Source organism: Salmo salar, chromosome ssa28 (assembly GCF_905237065.1).
Source record: "Salmo salar chromosome ssa28, Ssal_v3.1, whole genome shotgun sequence".
NCBI classification, from domain to species: domain Eukaryota; kingdom Metazoa; phylum Chordata; class Actinopteri; order Salmoniformes; family Salmonidae; genus Salmo; species Salmo salar.
Window position 1 is genome coordinate 32,484,204 of NC_059469.1, and position 22,776 is coordinate 32,506,979.

A 22,776-nucleotide genomic window follows, 5' to 3' on the forward strand; every position below is an offset into this window, starting at 1 on the left:
CCCCAGCACAGCCAGAATAGACTAGCGTCAACATTGACATGATACTGGACTACTGACTGCTCATGCTTCTGCTACTTTAGCAGCCCGCCATTGATTATATTCTGTCTCAGTCTTTGCCTGGACTTTTTATGTTGTGTTTGAGTCATTGTGGGATCTTGGGGTAAATTAAAGCCAGTGTATATTTAACTGGCAGAAATGAATGGTGGCAGATGGCGCTAAGCTAACCAAATGTTAATCTTCATGCCTTTCCACATACCCTAACCTGAACCTGAACCTGAAACTACATAACCTTAACCTAAACCTAAACCTAGTTCCTAAATTTAATTTGAACTCGTACCTTCTGTAGTGTGGTCACAAGACCTGTGTTTCAGCCACGTTCCAAAGAAGTTTGCAAGACACAAAAAGATGGAATAATTGGTCATTGATCATCACATTTATTTTGCGTCTAATTAATTAAAACGTGCTCTCTCTCTTGTTGCCTGTAGCAGCGCATACGTTAATACCTTGGGTCGCCGTGTCACGCTTATGGACCGATCTAGCTGTTTACACAATCACATGTGCAGACTATCGCTACCACAACTAATCAATAAGTTCTATGGCCTCAATTGTCCCCTTTTGTAGGCCTAAGCACCTGATGTTGCCAGCATACAGTACTAGCTTTAATCCTCTTGAATCGATCAGATACACAGTATTTTGTTGGGTTGATAATAGGCCTACAATGTAACAAATTGCTGTACATTTACAGCAAAAACTTTCACAGTTAGCTACTGAAATTCTATATTACAGTACAGTACTGTAAAGAGCAAAGCATTAATGGGGGCTCAACGGCGTTCCGCTACACTACAATTTTACACTGAAATATATCTGTTCTGCTATACAGCAGCATACTGTGAATTATGGTGCATTTGGGGAAATTGTTATGCGCGGTGAAAGAATCTTTGGCTCGTTAATGTATTTTGAGGCGAGCCTTGTAAGAGGCTTTATTGGTTGCATGCATTAGTGAGAATGCTGTACCCAACAGAATACAGTACCATAACGTTTTTTTAAAATATTTGTCCTGTAAATCTACACTAACTTACCAGCTACTGTGCTGTCAGTAATGTACTGTAATTCAGCACTATACTGTATTTTTCTAATCTAAAAACCTTTTCCTGTAAATCTACAGTAATTTACTGGCTACTGTGCTGCCAGGATTTTACTGTAATTCAGTACCACCCCCACAGAATACGGTACCATACTGTAATTTTGGAGCACCCAAAACCTTTTGTGGGTGCATGGGATTGTTGTGGCTCATTAACAAATGTTGAGGCGTGCCTTGTAAGAGGCTATACTTGTTGCAACCGTTAACGAGAGTGCTGTACCAACTTAAGTGGTATGTGGTAGTGGTTCCCTAACAATGAAATGTATATAGGGAACAGATCAGAGTGGCAGCAAGTCTCAAACCTTTAATGGTTGAGTGTTTAGCCATGTCCTTTTGATCTGTTCTGTAGTCACTACCAGTTTAGAAGCCTTTGTTAAAGCTCCTTAAAAGTCATTCTGAAAATCACTTTTTTCTCTCATGGCTAACTACCAGGAAGTTTGAAAAGACAGAATGAGTGGGCGGGGATCTTATATTCATGAGCTCTCCTTGACTGACAGCTCTTTGAAATGCCTATGTCAAGCAACTTGGATGCAGTGAGCAGTGCTGCAGTAGAAGCTCTAGCTGAGCCCTCAGAGCATGTGCAGACCAGCTGGCTGTCGTGTTCTCTGACATGTTCAATCTCTCCCTAGCTCAGGCCTCTATACCCACCCGCTTCAAGATGTCCCTGTGCCCAAGAACGGGAAAGTAACTGAACTGAATGACTTACTTCCATCATCATTAAGTGCTTGGAGAGGCTAGTCAAAGACCAAAGACACACTCAACCCTCTCCAATTCACCTACCGTCCTGACAGATCCACGGGCGACGCAATCACCATTGCACTGCACACTGCCCTTATCCACCTGGACAAAAGGTTGTGATACAGCCCAGGATCGAACCAGGGTCTGTGGTGACACATCTAGCACTGAGATGCAATGCCTTAGACCGCTGTGCCACTCGGGAGCCTCAAAATACAATTAAACTGTTGCAAAATATGCTTCATGAATTGTAGGACAGGCTGGTGAAATACCAATGACAAAACAGGTATTGAAAGTATTGAAATACTTATATCAAATATATGTAACAGTAATGCACTGTAAATTCTAGAAATACAGCATGTTAGTGTAGTCAGGTGTTCCATTAATATGCTGTAAATATGTGATACAGTAAAGGTCCTGTAAATCTACAGTAATGGTTACTGTGCTGGCAGTAATTTACTGTAAAACATTACAGGATTTGTTTTTCTCAAGATACTACCAATATGTTCTGTTCAACCTTGACAATTCTGCCCTGCTTCAACCTGATCATGGGCTTCTCAACTTGAGAATTAACCCCCCCCCCCATAGCCTGCTCTGACATGCCCCAGCAGCACTACACCCAAAGAAGAGACAGAACTATACAGATCGATGTGGTTGTCATGGCAATGGCCTACCCGGGCAGATTCATTTCACCAATCGATGGGGGGGGGGGTTCTTTTCTATCATGTGCAGCATCAGTTGGTCTGAATGGGAGGATGTGTCTATAGAGCTAGAAGAACCAATGTCCCACATACAGAACCCTCTTTCCTCTCTTTCCTCAGCATTAGGCCAGACAGACCGAGCAGGACACCACAGGATACTACACACCCAGCTGAGGTCAAGGAGAGAGAGAGAGAATAGACGGAGAGAGGAGGTGAGAGACGGAGAGAATAGACAGAGAGAGGGAGAGAATAGACAGAGAGAAGAGGAGAGAGAGAGAGAGAGAGACGGAGAGAATAGATGGAGAGAGAGAGAGAGAATAGACGGATAGAGGAGGTGAGAGACGGAGAGAATAGACAGAGAGAGGGAGAGAATAGGCGAAGAAAATAGACAGAGAGCGAGATGGAGAGAATAGACAGAGAATAGACGGAGAGGGAGAGAGATGGAGAGAATAGACGGAGAGAATAGACGAGAGGGAGAGAGATGGAGAGAATAGACGAAGAGAGAGAGAGAGACGGGGAGAGAATAGACAGAGAGAATAGACAGAGAGGGAGAGAGAGAGAGAGATGGGGAGAGAATAGATTGAGAGAGCGAGAGACGGAGAGGGAGAGAGACGGAGGGAATAGACAGAGAGGGAGAGAAAGGGAGAGAGAGGGAGAGAATAGACAGAGAGAAGAGGAGAGAGAGAGAGAGAGAGACGGAGAGAATAGATGGAGAGAGAGAGAGAGAATAGACGGATAGAGGAGGTGAGAGACGGAGAGAATAGACAGAGAGAGGGAGAGAATAGGCGAAGAAAATAGACAGAGAGCGAGATGGAGAGAATAGACAGAGAATAGACGGAGAGGGAGAGAGATGGAGAGAATAGACGGAGAGAATAGACGAGAGGGAGAGAGATGGAGAGAATAGACGAAGAGAGAGAGAGAGACGGGGAGAGAATAGACAGAGAGAATAGACAGAGAGGGAGAGAGAGAGAGAGATGGGGAGAGAATAGATTGAGAGAGCGAGAGACGGAGAGGGAGAGAGACGGAGGGAATAGACAGAGAGGGAGAGAAAGGGAGAGAGACGGAGAGATTAGACAGAAAGAGAGCGAGAGAGGGAGAGAGACGGAGAGAATAGACAGCGAGAGGAGGTGAGAGACGGAAAGAATAGACAGAGAGGGAGAGAGAGAAGGAAAGAATAGATGGAGAGTGGTGAGAGACGGAGAGAATAGATGGAGAGGGAGAGAGAGAAGGAAAGAATAGATGGAGAGGGAGAGAGAGAAGGAAAGAATAGAGAGAGATGAAGAAAAAAGTCGGGAGGGAGAGAGAGAGAGACGGAGAGAATAGACAGAGAGGGAGGGATAGAGAGGAGAGAGACAGAGAATGGATGGAGAGGGAGAGAGAGAGGGAGAGAATAGACAGAGGGAGAGAGAGATGGAAAGAATATACAGAGAGGGAGAGAGGGGGAGAGGCGGAAAGAGACAGAGAGGGGTAGAGAGAGAGAGAGAGAAGGGGAGTACAGAGAGAGAGACAGAGAGAATAGATGGAGGGAGAGGCGAAAGTGATGGAGAGAATCGACTGATAGGGAGAGAGAGACAGAGAGAGAGAGAGAGAGAGAGTGAGAGACAGAGGGATTAAGAGAGAAGAAAAGTACTTTCTGGAAGAGAAAAATAAGAGAAGATATGTCTGTGGCCCTTCCCAGGATTTAAAGGGCCCCTGGTTCAGATCAAGCTCATGGGGATGCTGTTGTTGTCTCTCTGTCTCCACACCGGCCCCGTCACTGGAGGTAAGGCCACCCAACACCACCACTGTCTGTCTGTTCCCATTGACAACTCACTTTGCAGGGTAAGATGACACAGAAGCCCAGGGGGTAGGGGAATTGAGATAACAAAACACTTCAGTGTTTCAGTATTGTAGAGGGTCATTTTAGGTGCGTATAAACCGGTATAGAATATGTAACAGTTGGAGTGCTGGATTTGTAGTTTGTATTTGTTTGATAATTTATACAGGGAGAGACTCATTTTTCATTTATTTGATACAGTAGTATGACTAATGCTTGAAAAATAAAATGTCTCCCCCTGCATTTGAACTTGAGGTATTCTTTACTTTGATACTGCAAATGAGGGTAGTTTACAAATATATTTAGGAACTGATACATTCAACTTTAAAACCAATGTTTAAGACAATTAGTCTAGTCGTATAGTAGTTTCCACTGTCAACCTCGTGGCTGTGTGAATCACGACTGGAGGAGGGTTAAACACTGACACAATAATTCAGTTTTTTTCTTCTTGTTCCCTTTTCTTCCGGAAAAGGAAGTTTGACCAACAGACTTATTAGAAAAAGCGGAACTCCCTCTGACAAATTAATACAACTAAAATAGATCCTTAATTCAAATCATATACCATTTCTGAGTCCCATTTGAATCTGGTCAGGGCATCTATCCAAGCAGCAGCACGTGAATCAAAGTTTCATTAAAACTGACCTACAATCACCTACATGGTGAATCACCTACACGGTGTGCACAGCTACAATGATTGATCCCATGGATTGGGACTCTACCCCCTCCTCCCAATAGCCATGGTGAAGGTTGAGGGGGCCATAGATTGTCCTGTCTTTATTTAACGACCACCGCTTCCCCCTCCTTCTCCCTTCCCTGTTCACGGTGACGGGGCCCATGACATCTCCTGCGATTGTATCCTTGCTAAAGGGTAATAGCACCACTTTTCAACCTCGTATTCATTATCTCCAGCACCATACCAGTGTCTGCGTATGTGAAAATGGCACATTTGTAGGTTTTGTAGCAAAAAAAAGAGTTAAACAATAAAATGTGGAAACACACCATTTTCATTGCCCTTTAAACCCTAAAACTGTACAATAAAGTATTCTTCCTCTTCTAGGCATAATGAAGGCTGATGAGATCCAGAATTATGGCGGTGACACCATAAGCCACTCCCTGGCCCTGGTGCAGCATCTGGAGGCCCTGCTGGCTCAGGGGAACGGCAGCAATGTGGCCCTCAGGGTTCAGGTAGGCAGCTTGCCTAGAGGGTTAGTGAGGTGGGCAGAGACCAAAGGGTTGCCGGTTGAAATCCGAGGTCTGACTGGGAAAACTCTTCTGGGATGTGGGTGGCTGACCTTGTCCTCGAACCTGTGTGTGTTTGTGGGAGGGGATAAAGTGAAAATGACAAATCGTCTCTGTGACATTTGAAACAAACAAAGTAGTCTTCCTCCAGACGGTGGAGGTGATGAAGATGATCCAAGCCCACTCCCTGGTGCTGTCAAAGCCCACTCCCTGGTGCTGTCCAAGCCCACTACCTGGTGTTGTCCAAGCCCACTCCCTGGTGCTGTCCAAGCCCACTACCTGGTGCTGTCCAAGCCCACTCCCTGGTGCTGTCCAAGCCCACTACCTGGTGTTGTCCAAGCCCACTCCCTGGTGCTGTCCAAGCCCACTCCCTGGTGCTGTCCAAGCCCACTACCTGGTGCTGTCCAAGCCCACTCCCTGGTGTTGTCCAAGCCCACTACCTGGTGCTGTCCAAGCCCTCTACCTGGTGCTGTCCAAGCCCTCTACCTGGTGCTGTCCAAGCCCACTCCCTGGTGCTATCTAAGCCCACTACCTGGTGCTGTCCAAGCCCACTCCCTGGTGCTGTCCAAGCCCACTCCCTGGTGCTGTCCAAGCCCACTTCCTGGTGCTGTCCAAGCCCACTCCCTGGTGCTGTCCAAGCCCACTCCCTGGTGCTGTCCAAGCCCACTCCCTGGTGTTGTCCAAGCCCACTACCTGGTGCTGTCCAAGCCCACTACCTGGTGCTGTCCAAGCCCACTCCCTGGTGTTGTCCCTGCAGAGCCCTGTGTTTGAGGAGCTGCTGCTCAGCCGTTACGGCACCACCCTGGTTCTGCTAGAGACCGCTGAGTGTGCTGAGGTCTTTGATAAGTTCATCAGGTGAAAAGGGAGACACATACAGTGTGCTGCCGTCTTCAACAGGTTCATTAACAATAATAATAGTTTGGTGGGTGCTTAGATTTGTCCTATTTCACACATGTACAAGTGTGTATTAATACACGTGTGAATTGAAAATGTTTTTGTTTTTTTGCATATCCCAACACCCTGAGACACCCTTGGAGAGTGGGGACACGGTATGCCATTATCAACGGTGACCCTGGAGTAAATTAGGGTTAAGTGCCTTGCTCAAGGGCACATGAACAGATTTCTCACCTTGTCGGCTCGGGGATTCAAACCAGCGACCTTTCGAGGAAGAAAGTAATAAGTCACAAGAAATGATATCATAAGGAATTCCCCTCCTGACAAGTAATACATGGTTTAGGGTTCATGGAGGGGGAGGGAAGCAAAAAGTGTCAGGAGAGGGGGGGGGGTTAACTCTAGATGTCATTCTACTGCTTTAGACTGTGTACTCTATATGGGTAACACGCTCAAACAGTTTTACTGTGTATTTTTATATAGCCATCTAGTGGGTGTACTTGGTAGCTGCAACCTCGTGATTCAGCTAGTCTCGGAAATCCCAGACCTAAATGCTGAATACCAGTGGAGGCTGGTGGGAGGAAGCACGGTCGGTGGGTGTCATAATATATTAATTAGTAAGTAATGAAAACCTAAATTGGTTTATGGAGGTGTAACCACATTGATCATAATCTACTGTTGAGGCTTACTCTGGCTGGCTACTGCAACCATAGAATTAGAATTCCTGTATAATTCCACTCATTAAGTTGAATGGAAAAACTTGTTCTAGGAATTATATCTCTATGACTGCAACACTAGACAGCGGTATATTGTGTACATCCTATAGGGTATAGGGTATTCTATAAGGTATAGGGTATTATATAGGGTATAGGGTATTCTATAAGGTATAGGGTATTCTATAGGGTATAATATAAGGTATTTTATATATATATATATATATATATATATATATATATATATATATATATTTTTTTCTCACCTTTATTTAACCAGGTAGGTAAGTTGAGAACAAGTTCTCATTTACAATTGCGACCTGGCCAAGATAAAGCAAAGCAGTTCGACACATACAACAACACAGAGTACCACATGGAGTAAAACAAACATACAGTCAATAATACAGTAGAAAAATAAGTCTATATACAATGTGAGTAAATGAGGTGAGATAAGGGAGGTAAAGGCAAAAAAAGGCTATGGTGGCGAAGTAAATACAATATAGCAAGTAAAACACTGGAATGGTAGATTTGGTAGATTTGCAGTGGAAGAAAGGGTATTATAGTGTATAGGGTATTATATAGGGTATAGGGTATTCTATAGGGTATAGGGCATTCTATCCTATAGAATACCCTATACCATATATAATACCCTAAACCCTATAGAATACCCTATACCCTATAGAATACCCTATACCCTATATAATACCCTATACCTTATAGAATACCCTATACCTTATAGAATACCCAATACCTTATAGAATCCCCTATACCCTATATAATACCCTATATAATACCCTATAGAATACCCTATACCCCATATAATACCCTATATAATACCCTATAGAATACCCTATACCCCATATAATACCCTATATAATACCCTATGGAATACCCTATACCCCATATAATACCCTATATAATACCCTATAGAATACCCTATACCCTATAGAAAACCCCATATAATACCCTATACCCTATATAATACACTATACCCAATAAAATAACAAATACCCTATAGAATACCCTATACCCTGTAGAATACCCTATATAATATCCTATACACTATAGAATGCCCTATACCCTATAGAATACCCTATACCCTATATAATACCCTATACACTATATAATACCCTATACCTTATAGAATACCCTATACCTTATAGAATACCCAATACCCTATAGAATCCCCTATACCCTATATAATACCCTATATAATACCCTATAGAATACCCTATACCCCATATAATACCCTATATAATACCCTATAGAATACCCTATACCCAATAGAAAACCCCATATAATACCCTATACCCTATATAATACACTATACCCAATAAAATAACAAATACCCTATAGAATACCCTATACCCAGTAGAATACCCTATACCCTGTATAATACCATATACCCTATATAATACCCTATACACTATATAATACCCTATACCCTATATAATAACCTATACCTTATAGAATACCCTATACCTTATATAATAACCTATACCTTATATAATACCCTATACCCTATATAATAACCTATACCTTATAGAATACCCTATACCCTATATAATATCCTATACCCTATAGAATGCCCTATATCCTATAGAATACCCTATACCATATATAATACCCTAAACCCTATAGAATACCCTATACCCTATAGAATACCCTATACCTTATAGAATACCCTATACCTTATAGAATACCCAATACCCTATAGAATACCCTGTACCCTATACCCTGTAGAATACCCTATACCATATATAATACCTTATACCTTATATAATACCCTAAACCCTATAGAATACCCTATACCTTATAGAATACCCTATACCCTATATAATACCATATACCCTATATAATACCCTTTATCCTATAGTATACGCTATATCCTATAGTATACCCTATACCCTCATAGATATCATCCTAACCAACTTGCCCTCTAAATACACCTCTGCTGTTTTCAACCAAGATCTCAGCGATCACTGCCTCATTGCCTGCATCCGTAATAGGTCAGCGGTCAAACGACCTCCACTCATCACTGTCAAACGCTCCCTGAAACACTTCAGCGAGCAGGCCTTTCTAATCGACGTGGCCCGGGTATCCTGGAAGGATATTGACCTCATCCCTTCAGTAGAGGATGCCTGGTTATTTTTTTTAAATGCCTTCCTCACCGTCTTAAATAAGCATGCCCCATTCAAGAAATTTAGAACCAGGAACAGATATAGCCCTTGGTTCTCTCCAGACCTGACTGCCCTTAACCAACACAAAAACATCCTGTGGCGTTTTGCATTAGCATCGAACAGCCCCCGTGATATGCAACTTTTCAGGGAAGTTAGAAACCAATATACACAGGCAGTTAGAAAAGCCAAGGCTAGCATTTTCAAGCAGAAATTTGCTTCCTGCAACACAAACTCAAAAAACTTCTGGGACACTGTAAAGTCCTTGGAGAATAAGAGCACCTCCTCCCAGCTGCCCACTGAACTGAGGATAGGAAACTCTGTCACCACCGATAAATCCACTATAATTGAGAATTTCAATAAGCATTTTTCTACGGCTGGACATGCTTTCCACCTGGCTACCCCTACCCCGGTCAACAGCACTGCACCCCCCACTGCAACTCACCCAAGCCTTCCCCATTTCTATTCTCCCAAATCCAGTCAGCTGATGTTCTGAAAGAGCTGCAAAATCTGGACCCTTACAAATCAGCCAGGCTAGACAATCTGAACCCTTTCTTTCTAAAATTATCTGTCGAAATTGTTGCAACCCCTATTACTAGCCTGTTCAACCTCTCTTTCGTGTCGTCTGAGATTCCCAAAGATTGGAAAGCAGCTGCGGTCATCCCCCCTTTTCAAAGGGGGGGACACTCTTGACCCAAACTGCTACAGACCTATATCTATCCTACCCTGTCTCTCTAAAGTCTTCGAAAGCAAAGTCAACAAACAGATTACCGACCATTTAGAATCCCACCGCACCTTCTCCGCTATGCAATCTGGTTTCAGAGCTGGTCATGGGTGCACCTCAGCCACGCTCAAGGTCCTAAACGATATCTTAACCACCATCGATAAGAAGAAATACTGTGCAGTCGTATTCATTGACCTGGCCAAGGCTTTCGACTCTGTCAATCACCACATCCTCATCGGCAGACTCAACAGCCTTGGTTTCTCAAATGATTGCCTCGCCTGGTTCACCAACTACTTCTCTGATAGAGTTCAGTGTGTCAAATCGGAGGGCCTGTTGTCCGGACCTCTGGCAGTCTCTATGGGGGTGCCACAGGGTTCAATTCTTGGGCTGACTCTCTTCTCTGTATACATCAATGATGTCGCTCTTGCTGCTGGTGAGTCTCTGATCCACCTCTACGCAGACGACACCATTCTGTATACTTCTGGCCCTTCTTTGGACACTGTGTTGACAACCCTCCAGACGAGCTTCAATGCCATACAACTCTCCTTCCATGGCCTCCAACTGCTCTTAAATACAAGTAAAACTAAATGCATGCTCTTCAACCGATCGCTGCCTGCACCTGCCCGCCCGTCAAGCATCACTACTCTGGACGGTTCTGACTTAGAATATGTAGACAACTAAAAATACCTAGGTGTCTGGTTAGACTGTAAACTCTCCTTCCAGACTCACATCAAACATCTCCAATCCAAAGTTAAATCTAGAATTGGCTTCCTATTTTGCAACAAAGCATCCTTCACTCATGCTGCCAAACATAGCCTTGTAAAACTGACCATCCTACCGATCCTCGACTTTGGCGATGTCATTTACAAAATACCCTCCAATACCCTACTCAATAAATTGGATGCAGTCTATCACAGTGCCATACGTTTTGTCACCAAAGCCCTATATACTACCCACCACTGCGACCTGTACGCTCTTGTTGGCTGGCCCTCGCTTCATACCCGTCGCTAAACCCACTGGCTCCAGGTCATCTCCAAGACCCTGCTAGGTAAAGTCCCCCCTTATCTCAGCTCGCTGCTCACCATAGCAGCACCCACCTGTAGCACGTGCTACACCAGGTATTTCTCTCTGGTCACCCCCAAAGCCAATTCCTCCTTTGGCCGCCTCTCCTTCCAGTTCTCTGCTGCCAATGACTGGAACGAACTACAAAAATCTCTGAAACTGGAAACACTTATCTCCCTCACTAGCTTTAAGCACCAGCTGTCAGAGCAGCTCACAGATTACTGCACCTATACATAGCCCATCTATAATTTAGCCCAAACAACTACCTCTTCCCCTACTATATTTATTTATTTATTTATGTATTTATTTTGTTCCTTTGCATCCCATCATTTCTATTTCTACTTGCAAGTTTCCAGTTTCAGAGATTTTTGTAGTTCGTTCCAGTCATTGGCAGCAGAGAACTGGAAGGAGAGGCGGCCAAAGGAGGAATTGGCTTTGGGGGTGACCAGAGAGAAATACCTGGTGTAGCACGTCGCAGTGGTGGGTAGTATATAGGGCTTTGGTGACAAAACGTATGGCACTGTGATAGACTGCATCCAATTTATTGAGTAGGGTATTGGAGGGTATTTTGTAAATGACATCGCCAAAGTCGAGGATCGGTAGGATGGTCAGTTTTACAAGGCTATGTTTGGCAGCATGAGTGAAGGATGCTTTGTTGCAAAATAGGAAGCCAATTCTAGATTTAACTTTGGATTGGAGATGTTTGATGTGAGTCTGGAAGGAGAGTTTACAGTCTAACCAGACACCTAGGTATTTGTAGTTGTCTACATATTCTAAGTCAGAACCGTCCAGAGTAGTGATGCTTGACGGGCGGGCAGGTGCAGGCAGCGATCGGTTGAAGAGCATGCATTTAGTTTTACTTGTATTTAAGAGCAGTTGGAGGCCATGGAAGGAGAGTTGTATGGCATTGAAGCTCGTCTGGAGGGTTGTCAACACAGTGTCCAAAGAAGGGCCAGAAGTATACAGAATGGTGTCGTCTGCGTAGAGGTGGATCAGAGACTCACCAGCAGCAAGAGCGACATCATTGATGTATACAGAGAAGAGAGTCAGCCCAAGAATTGAACCCTGTGGCACCCCCATAGAGACTGCCAGAGGTCCGGACAACAGGCCCTCCGATTTGACACACTGAACTCTATCAGAGAAGTAGTTGGTGAACCAGGCGAGGCAATCATTTGAGAAACCAAGGCTGTTGAGTCTGCCGATGAGGATGTGGTGATTGACAGAGTCGAAAGCCTTGGCCAGGTCAATGAATACGACTGCACAGTATTTCTTCTTATCGATGGTGGTTAAGATATCGTTTAGGACCTTGAGCGTGGCTGAGGTGCACCCATGACCAGCTCTGAAACCAGATTGCATAGCGGAGAAGGTGCGGTGGGATTCTAAATGGTCGGTAATCTGTTTGTTGACTTTGCTTTCGAAGACTTTAGAGAGACAGGGTAGGATAGATATAGGTCTGTAGCAGTTTGGGTCAAGAGTGTCCCCCCCTTTGAAAAGGGGGATGACCGCAGCTGCTTTCCAATCTTTGGGAATCTCAGACGACACGAAAGAGAGGTTGAACAGGCTAGTAATAGGGGTTGCAACAATTTCGACAGATAATTTTAGAAAGAAAGGGTTCAGATTGTCTAGCCTGGCTGATTTGTAAGGGTCCAGATTTTGCAGCTCTTTCAGAACATCAGCTGACTGGATTTGGGAGAATAGAAATGGGGAAGGCTTGGGTGAGTTGCAGTGGGGGGTGCAGTGCTGTTGACCGGGGTAGGGGTAGCCAGGTGGAAAGCATGTCCAGCCGTAGAAAAATGCTTATTGAAATTCTCAATTATAGTGGATTTATCGGTGGTGACAGAGTTTCCTATCCTCAGTTCAGTGGGCAGCTGGGAGGAGGTGCTCTTATTCTCCAAGGACTTTACAGTGTCCCAGAAGTTTTTTGAGTTTGTGTTGCAGGAAGCAAATTTCTGCTTGAAAATGCTAGCCTTGGCTTTTCTAACTGCCTGTGTATATTGGTTTCTAACTTCCCTGAAAAGTTGCATATCACGGGGGCTGTTCGATGCTAATGCAAAACGCCACAGGATGTTTTTGTGTTGGTTAAGGGCAGTCAGGTCTGGAGAGAACCAAGGGCTATATCTGTTCCTGGTTCTAAATTTCTTGAATGGGGCATGCTTATTTAAGACGGTGAGGAAGGCATTTAAAAAAATAACCAGGCATCCTCTACTGAAGGGATGAGGTCAATATCCTTCCAGGATACCCGGGCCACGTCGATTAGAAAGGCCTGCTCGCTGAAGTGTTTCAGGGAGCGTTTGACAGTGATGAGTGGAGGTCGTTTGACCGCTGACCTATTACGGATGCAGGCAATGAGGCAGTGATCGCTGAGATCTTGGTTGAAAACAGCAGAGGTGTATTTAGAGGGCAAGTTGGTTAGGATGATATCTATGAGGGTATAGGGTATACTATAGGATATAGCGTATACTATAGGATAAAGGGTATTATATAGGGTATATGGTATTATATAGGGTATAGGGTATTCTATAAGGTATAGGGTATTCTATAGGGTTTAGGGTATTATATAAGGTATAAGGTATTATATATGGTATAGGGTATTCTACAGGGTATAGGGTACAGGGTATTCTATAGGGTATTGGGTATTCTATAAGGTATAGGGTATTCTATAAGGTATAGGGTATTCTATAGGGTATAGGGTATTCTATAGGGTTTAGGGTATTATATATGGTATAGGGTATTCTATAGGATATAGGGCATTCTATAGGGTATAGGATATTATATAGGGTATAGGGTATTCTATAAGGTATAGGTTATTATATAGGGTATAGGGTATTATATAAGGTATAGGTTATTATATAAGGTATAGGGTATTCTATAAGGTATAGGTTATTATATAGGGTATAGGGTATTATATAGTGTATAGGGTATTATATAGGGTATATGGTATTATACAGGGTATAGGGTATTCTACTGGGTATAGGGTATTCTATAGGGTATTTGTTATTTTATTGGGTATAGTGTATTATATAGGGTATAGGGTATTATATGGGGTTTTCTATTGGGTATAGGGTATTCTATAGGGTATTCTATAGGGTATTATATGGGGTATAGGGTATTCTATAGGGTATTATATAGGGTATTATATAGGGTATAGGGGATTCTATAGGGTATTGGGTATTCTATAAGGTATAGGGTATTCTATAAGGTATAGGGTATTATATAGTGTATAGGGTATTATATAGGGTATAGGGTATTCTATAGGGTATAGGGCATTCTATAGTGTATAGGATATTATATAGGGTATTCTACAGGGTATAGGGTATTCTATAGGGTATTTGTTATTTTATTGGGTATAGTGTATTATATAGGGTATAGGGTATTATATGGGGTTTTCTATAGGGTATAGGGTATTCTATAGGGTATTATATGGGGTATAGGGTATTCCATAGGGTATTATATAGGGTATTATATGGGGTATAGGGTATTCTATAGGGTATTCTATAGGGTATTATATAGGGTATTATATGGGGTATAGGGTATTCTATAGGGTATTATATAGGGTATAGGGGATTCTATAAGGTATTGGGTATTCTATAAGGTATAGGGTATTCTATAAGGTATAGGGTATTATATAGGGTATAGGGTATTCTATAGGGTATAGGGTATTCTATAGGGTATAGGGTATTCTATAGGGTTTAGGGTATTATATATGGTATAGGGTATTCTATAGGATATAGGGCATTCTATAGTGTATAGGATATTATATAGGGTATAGGGTATTCTATAAGGTATAGGTTATTATATAGGGTATTATATAAGGTATAGGTTATTATATAAGGTATAGGGTATTCTATAAGGTATAGGTTATTATATAGGGTATAGGGTATTATATAGTGTATAGGGTATTATATAGGGTATATGGTATTATACAGGGTATAGGGTATTCTACAGGGTATAGGGTATTCTATAGGGTATTTGTTATTTTATTGGGTATAGTGTATTATATAGGGTATAGGGTATTATATGGGGTTTTCTATAGGGTTTTCTATAGGGTATTATATGGGGTATAGGGTATTCTATAAGGTGTGGGTATTATATAGGGTGTTATATAGGGTATTCTATAAGTTATTGGGTGTTATATAGGGTATTATATGGGGTATTATATAGGGTATAGGGTATTTTATAGGGTATTCTATGTGGTATTCTATAGGGTATAGGGAATTATATAGAGTATATGGTTTTATATAGGGTATAGGGTATTTTATAGGGTATAGGGTATTCTATAGGGTAAAGGGTATTCTATAGGGTATAGGGTATTATATTGGGTACAGGGTATTCTATAGGGTAAAGGGTATTATATAGGGTAAAGTGTATTATATAGGGTATAGGGTATTCTATAGGGTAAAGTGTATTATATAGGGTAAAGGGTATTTAATAGGGTAAAGGGTATTCTATAGGGTATAGGGTATTCTATAGGGTAAAGGGTATTATATAGGGTATAGGGCGGGTTTTCCCAAACTGGGGTACGCGCAATGCCGTCGGGGGTACGCCAAATAAAAATGTGATTTACATAAGAAAATTTAAATAATAATAAAAATATTCACAATTTCAAACAGTCCATTTATATTTTCCAACGGGGCTATACATCTGGGTGAGGTTTTTTTCTCACCTGAGTAGCCTCGTTTCACGCCAAAAATACAATTAAACCATCTAGTGTTCAGCGAAATAACAACACAATGTCAAATACAGGTAGCCTAGTCAAATAATTAACATCCAATCACATTAACGCTTTCGCGGGAATTCCACTAACAGTCCGTATGTAGCCAAACATCGCTGCTGCTCATTCCATTTGCTCGAAAATTGATAAATGGTTAAAAAAAGAAAGACCCGCATCCATAGAGACACATACCAGCTCTACTGGTAGTACTGCTACTACTAGCAGTACTACACCTGCACCTGTCGACAACACAAGTTGTTCTGCTTCCACGAGCACATCCAATGCTAGCATCATTAATTCTACATTTGATGTTAGCCCAGCTAGCATGGACACTGACCGTTGTGAATCTGATAGTGACAGTTGTGAATCTGATGCAGCCAAAGCGCTACTGCCCCCTTACCCGTGAACAACAGACAGGGACGTTGGACCATTGAAGAGGCGCAAATATGATGAGAACTACATTGATTTGGAGTTCACTTATATTGGGCTTAGTGCCTTTCCTCAGCCACAGTGTGTTGAATGTGCAAAAGTACCATCTCACAACTCGATGAAACCTTCACTCTTGTGCAGACATTTAGAAACAAAACATGACAGTTTGAAAAACAAGCCACGGGAGTTTACAGGGAGTCTCTAACTATATTCAATGTGCGGGACAAAACTGAGGCTATGATTAGGAAGTTGGAGCTCTTCTCTGTCTGCATTAACAAGGACAACACACAGGTCTTTCCATCATTGTATGATTTTTTTTGTGTGCAAACTAACTCAAGCTTACAGACAATGTCAAATGTGATATAGCGAAGCACCTGAGTGAGTAGGTGTGCAATTACACAGGTACTTTCCTGAAACGAATGACACAAACAACTGGATTCATTAACCCTTTCATGCCCTGCCTCCAGTCCACTTACCTATATCTGAACAAGAGAGTCTCATTGAAATTGCAACAAGTGGTTCTGTGAAAATTGAATTTAATCAGAAGCCACTGCCAGATTTCTGGATTGGGCTGCGCTCAGAGTATCCTACCATTGGCAAATCGTGCTGTTAAGACACTGATGCCCTTTGCAACCACGTACCTATGTGAGAGTGGATTCTCGGCCCACACTAGCATGAAAACAAAATACAGGCACAGACTGTGTGGAAAATAATTTAAGACGGAGACTCTCTCCAATACAACCCAACATTGCAGAGTTATGTGCATCCTTTCAAGCACACCCTTCTCATTAACCTGTGGTGAGTTATTCACAATTTTCGATGATCAAGATGGCTAAATAAAGAGCAAAATTATTGATTATTATTATTTGTGCCCTGGTCCTATAAGAGCTCTTTGAGCTCTCACTTCCCACGATCCGGGTTATGACAAAAACTCACACTCATTCTTATGTTTAATAAATGTATTGTGTGTGTGTGACAGGCTTACAATGAAGGTAAATAACAACATTTGAGAGTGCGCTGACCCCGGCGCTAGAGGGGATACACAGCTGGAGGTTAAATGTTTGAAGGAGTACAGGACTATAAAAGGTTTGGAAATCACTGATATAGGGTATTCTACACGGCAGGGTTTCCCAAACTCTGTCCTCGGGACCCCAAGCGGTGCACATCTTGTTTATTTGCCCTAGCACTACACAGCTGATTGAAATAATCAACTAATCATCAAGCTTTGATTATTTTAAAAATCTGTGTAGTGACAGGGCTCAAAAACAAATTGTGCACCCCTTGGTGGTCCCGAGGACAGAGTTTGGGAAAAGCTGCTACAGGGTGTTTAGGCCAGGGCTATTAACCTCTGATCCTACGAGGTCCAGAGCCTGCTGCTTTTCTGTTCTACCTGATCATTAATTACACCCACCTGGTGTCCCAGGTCTAAATCGGTGACTGATTAAGGGGAAGGAAGCTTATTCTGGCTGGCTAACAATAGACACCACTAGACAGGAGAAAATACTCTCTAGGCTTCTGTATGCCAGGTACAGCCTACTACCATAAATAGCTTTGCTCTGTTGCCATTTTGGTTGGGGTTTGAGTTTCTGTCTTGGCTGGAGATACCCACGATAAAGTCAGACTTTTAATAATAATAATAGCAACTCAGACTATTCTGTGGAGGTTGGATGTATTTGGATCAAGTACAACATAATTTCCTTGGGTATAACATAACATGCATTTGGATGATCAAAGGCTTACTGTGTGTGCAGGTGTGGGTTTAGAGAGGACGTCATTACTTTACATACATGACCTCTTTCCCTTGATCGACCCCATTCTCATCTCTCTCTGTCTCTCTCTGTCTCTCTCTCTCTATCTGTCCCCTTCTCATCTCTCTGTCTCCCTCTACACAAGCTGGCCACTAAATACCGAGTCCAGGGCCTTCAGCAGGGGGTCACCCAGTACGACTCAGAACCTGGCCAGCTCCTCTGGACACGCGGTGGAATGGTACTGTACTGTTTATTTATTTTTATCTCACGTTTATTTAACCATGAAGTCCCATTGAGGTCAGAGGACGTCTCCCTTGGGAAAAGGTAACCTCCCTCTTTATGTTGTAATATAATGTATATGTTGTGGTTATATGAATGGAGGTCGGGGTGTCGTCTGATATAGTTTGGTGAACTCTGTAAATATTTATTTTTTTAACTACTTGGAATAACGTTTCCAGCTGAAGTCTATACATTATGAAGTCCATACATTAGTCTTTACAATAAATATCGCATTCATTAAAGGCCCAATGCAGTCCAAAACCATTTTGGAATAATACTGTGAAATTGTGAAAATTATGATATGACCTTTTAGTGTAAGAGCTATTTGAAAAGACTGCCTGAAATGTCCCCCTGTTTTAGTGGGTCATCACCAGGCGGTAAATTAGTAATTTGACCAATAAGAAAGAGTTCCAAACCGCTCTGCCAATAACAGCTAGTTTTCAGTTTTCCCCTCCCCATTGAGACCACACTCAGACAGTCTTTGCAAAATTCTTCCTTGAGAAACTGCTTTTCGCTAAGAAGATATATATTTTTTTTTTACCATTTTAATTGAAAACAATCACAGTAATATAATTAATTGTTACCCAGTAATGATTTGATATTGAGATAAAAACACTGCATTGGACCTTTAACAATTAGTTAAACTAGTAAAACATGGACTGGACAATAATAACGTTGACAACATTGCAGGTATGCCCTTCAGACTGGAGAAGTGGCCCTGAGGGACACCTGTCTGCAGTATCTGTCCTGGAACCTGTCCTCCGTACTGCAGAGTGAGGAGTGGACCACCGTCAGCATCGACCTGCTGATGAGCCTGCTGCAGCGTTTAGAACTCATCTCGCAGGTACAGTAGGCCTACTCCTTGGTAGCCTGATTGCAGATCTGTTTGCACTGTCTGGCCGACTCCTTGTCAATAATTGTCACATAATTGTCTGCCTCATCCCAGCTCTGTTTTATGGCAATACAGCACAAACAGATATGGGAGCAGGCTAACTCCTGTGTATTACTCCATCTTATGATCATGTACAGAACTATTGAACAATTTTGAACTTGTATGTGTGTCTTTGCAATGTGTATACTGCATTTATTTAGTTACTTTTATTTCTTATTCTTATTCTTTTGTTAAAACTGTATTGTTGGTTTAAGGGCTTGTAAGTAAGCATTTCACTGTAAGATCTACACCTGTTGTATTCGGCGCATGTGACTAATAACATTTGATTTGATTTGATTTATGTACTCCTGGCTGCAAAATGAATTTCCCTGATCTGAAGGAACAATAAAGTTCTAAAATGTGACTTTGAATTTCAGAGTGAGATGGAGCTGTTCACGGCGCTGGAGGCCTGGATCAACCAGAACGAGCCGGATTCTCTAACAGCGGAGAATGCTCTCAGAGCCGTCCGTTACGGCATGATGCTCCCGTGGGAGCTCTTCCGGCTGCAGACCCTGTCTCCTCTCCTGGCCCGCTACCAGGAGTCGGTCCGTGGCCTCCTCTACCATCCCACCAGTTCCACTCTGCCTCCCCCCTCCACATGGCAAAGTACTTTGACGTGAACTGTAGTCTCTTCATGCCCAGGAACTACCTCTCCACAGCCTGGGGGAGTCCTTGGGTCATCAACAACCCCACCAGCTTCCAGATGCATGCTGGGTCCCAGCAGCCATGATGTCAACAAGAGGGTAACCTGGAATGCCCTGTTCTCGCCCCGTTGGTTACCCCCAGTATGAGGACCATACACTCTGAACAGAGCTACATGCAGCTGACACAAGTCGACGGAGGGCGGCCGCACATCATTATTACCCCCGCTACATCGAGTGCAGACTTCGCCGGGGTGAGTTTCCAGAAGATGGTGGTGGTGATGAAAAGGCAGCAGGGGAACATGGTGGTGAGACATGTTTATAACTTCCACCAGAGCACAGAGGAAACTGGGGACTTCCTGGTGGAAGCCAATCTGCACTGCAAGATGTCTGAGTACCTGGTTGATGGTTCCCTCCATCTACACATCGTGGTCAAGCCGCTCTACCAGACCCTCATCTCTAGCAAGAAATGACCCCCTTCACTCTTTCTATACATCCCAATTCTGTATCATTCTGCCCTAAGTGTGCACTTGTTCACTTCCCTTCATTCATGTGGAGGAGTGCATGAGTGCACACTTCGGGAGAAATTAGCCTCCTCCATTTTCGTACATGCAGTGACACAATGTAAGCCAAGCACTGTCCTCTTTAAACATCACACTCATATCACATAATACACAAAGTCAAGGGAGAACCAACTAGCCAACCAACCCCATCATGTCTGCAACCAGCCAACCCCATCATGTCTGCATTCAACCAACCAGCCAACTAGCCAGCCAGCCAGCCACCTAGCCAACCAACCTAATCATGTCTGCAACCAACCAGCCGACCTACCAGCCAACCAACCAACCAACGAGCCAGCCAGCCAACCAACCAACCAACGAGCCAGCCAGCTAGCCAGCCACCCAACCAACCCCATCATGTCTGTAACCAACTAACCAACCCCATCATGTCTGCAACCAACCAACCCCATCATGTCTGTAACCAACCAACACACCAACCAACCCTATCATGTCTGCAACCAACCAACCCTATCATGTCTGCAACCAACCAACCCCATCATGTCTGCAACTAACCAACCCCATCATGTCTGCAACCAACCAACCAACCAACCAACCACATAATGTCTGCAACCAACCAACCAACCAACCAACCAAATCATGTCAGCAACCAACCAACCAACCCCATCATGTCTGCAACCAACCGACCCCATAATGTCTGCAACCAACCAACCCCATCATATCTGTAACCAACCAACCCTATCATGTCTGCAACCAACCAACCAACCAACCCCATCATGTCAGCAACCAACCAACCCTATCATGTCTGCAACCAACCAACCAACCAACCAACCAACCAACCCCATCATGTCTGCAACCAACCAACCCCATCATGACTGCAACCAACCAACCAACCAACCAACCAACCAACCAACCAACCAACCCACCCCATAATGTCTGCAACCAACCAACCCCATCATGTCTGCAACCAACCCCATCATGTCTGCAACCAACCAACCCCATCATGTCTGTAACCAACCAACCCTATCATGTCTACAACCAACCAACCCCATCATGTCTGCAACCAACCAACCCTATCATGTCTGCAACCAACCAACCAACCAACGAAATCATGTCTGCAACCAACCAACCCCATCATGTCTGCAACCAACCAACCCCATCATGTCTGCAACCAACCAACCAACCCCATCATGTCTGCAACCAACCAACCAACCCCATAATGTCTGCAACCAACCAAATCATATCTGTAACCAACCAACCCTATCATGTCAGCAACCAACCAACCCCATCATGTCTGCAACCAACCAACCAACCCCATCATGTCTGCAACCAACCAACCAACCAACCAACCCGTAATGTCAGCAACCAACCAACCAACCCCATCATGTCTGCAACCAACCAACCAACCCCATCATGTCTGCAACCAACCAACCAACCAACCCCATAATGTCAGCAACCAACCAACCAACCCCATCATGTCTGCAACCAACCAACCAACCAACCCCATCATGTCTGCAACCAACCAACACCATCATGTCTGCAACCAACCAACCAAACAACCAACCCCATAATGTCAGCAACCAATCAACCCTATCATGTCTGCAACCAACCAACCAACCCCATCATGTCTGCAACCAACCAACCCCATCATGTCTGCAACCAGCCAACCCCATCATGTCTGCAACCAACCAACCAACCCCATAATGTCTGCAACCAACCAACCAACCCCATCATGTCTGCAACCAACCAACCAACCAACCCACCCAGTCATGGCTGCAACCAACCAGCCAACCAACCAAATCATGTCTGCAACCAACCAACCCCATCATGTCTGCAACCAACCAACCAACCCCATCATGTCTGCAACCAACCAACCAACCCCATAATGTCTGCAACCAACCAACCCCATCATATCTGTAACCAACCAACCAACCCTATCATGTCAGCAACCAACCAACCCCATCATGTCTGCAACCAACCAACCAACCCCATCATGTCTGCAACCAACCAACCAACCAACCCGTAATGTCAGCAACCAACCAACCAACCCCATCATGTCTGCAACCAACCAACCAACCCCATCATGTCTGCAACCAACCAACCAACCAACCCCATAATGTCAGCAACCAACCAACCAACCCCATCATGTCTGCAACCAACCAACCAACCAACCAACCACCCATCATGTCTGCAACCAACCAACACCATCATGTCTGCAACCAACCAACCAAACAACCAACCCCATAATGTCAGCAACCAACCAACCCTATCATGTCTGCAACCAACCAACCAACCAACCCCATCATGTCTGCAACCAACC

General features: G+C 43.5%; 1 pseudogene; it reads left to right on the top strand.

The window, feature by feature from the left end:
• The first annotated feature begins 4,073 nt into the window (after positions 1-4,073).
• On the top strand, positions 4,074-20,411 carry LOC106589893 (BTB/POZ domain-containing protein 17-like; annotated as a pseudogene).
• Positions 20,412-22,776: the final 2,365 nt, after the last annotated feature.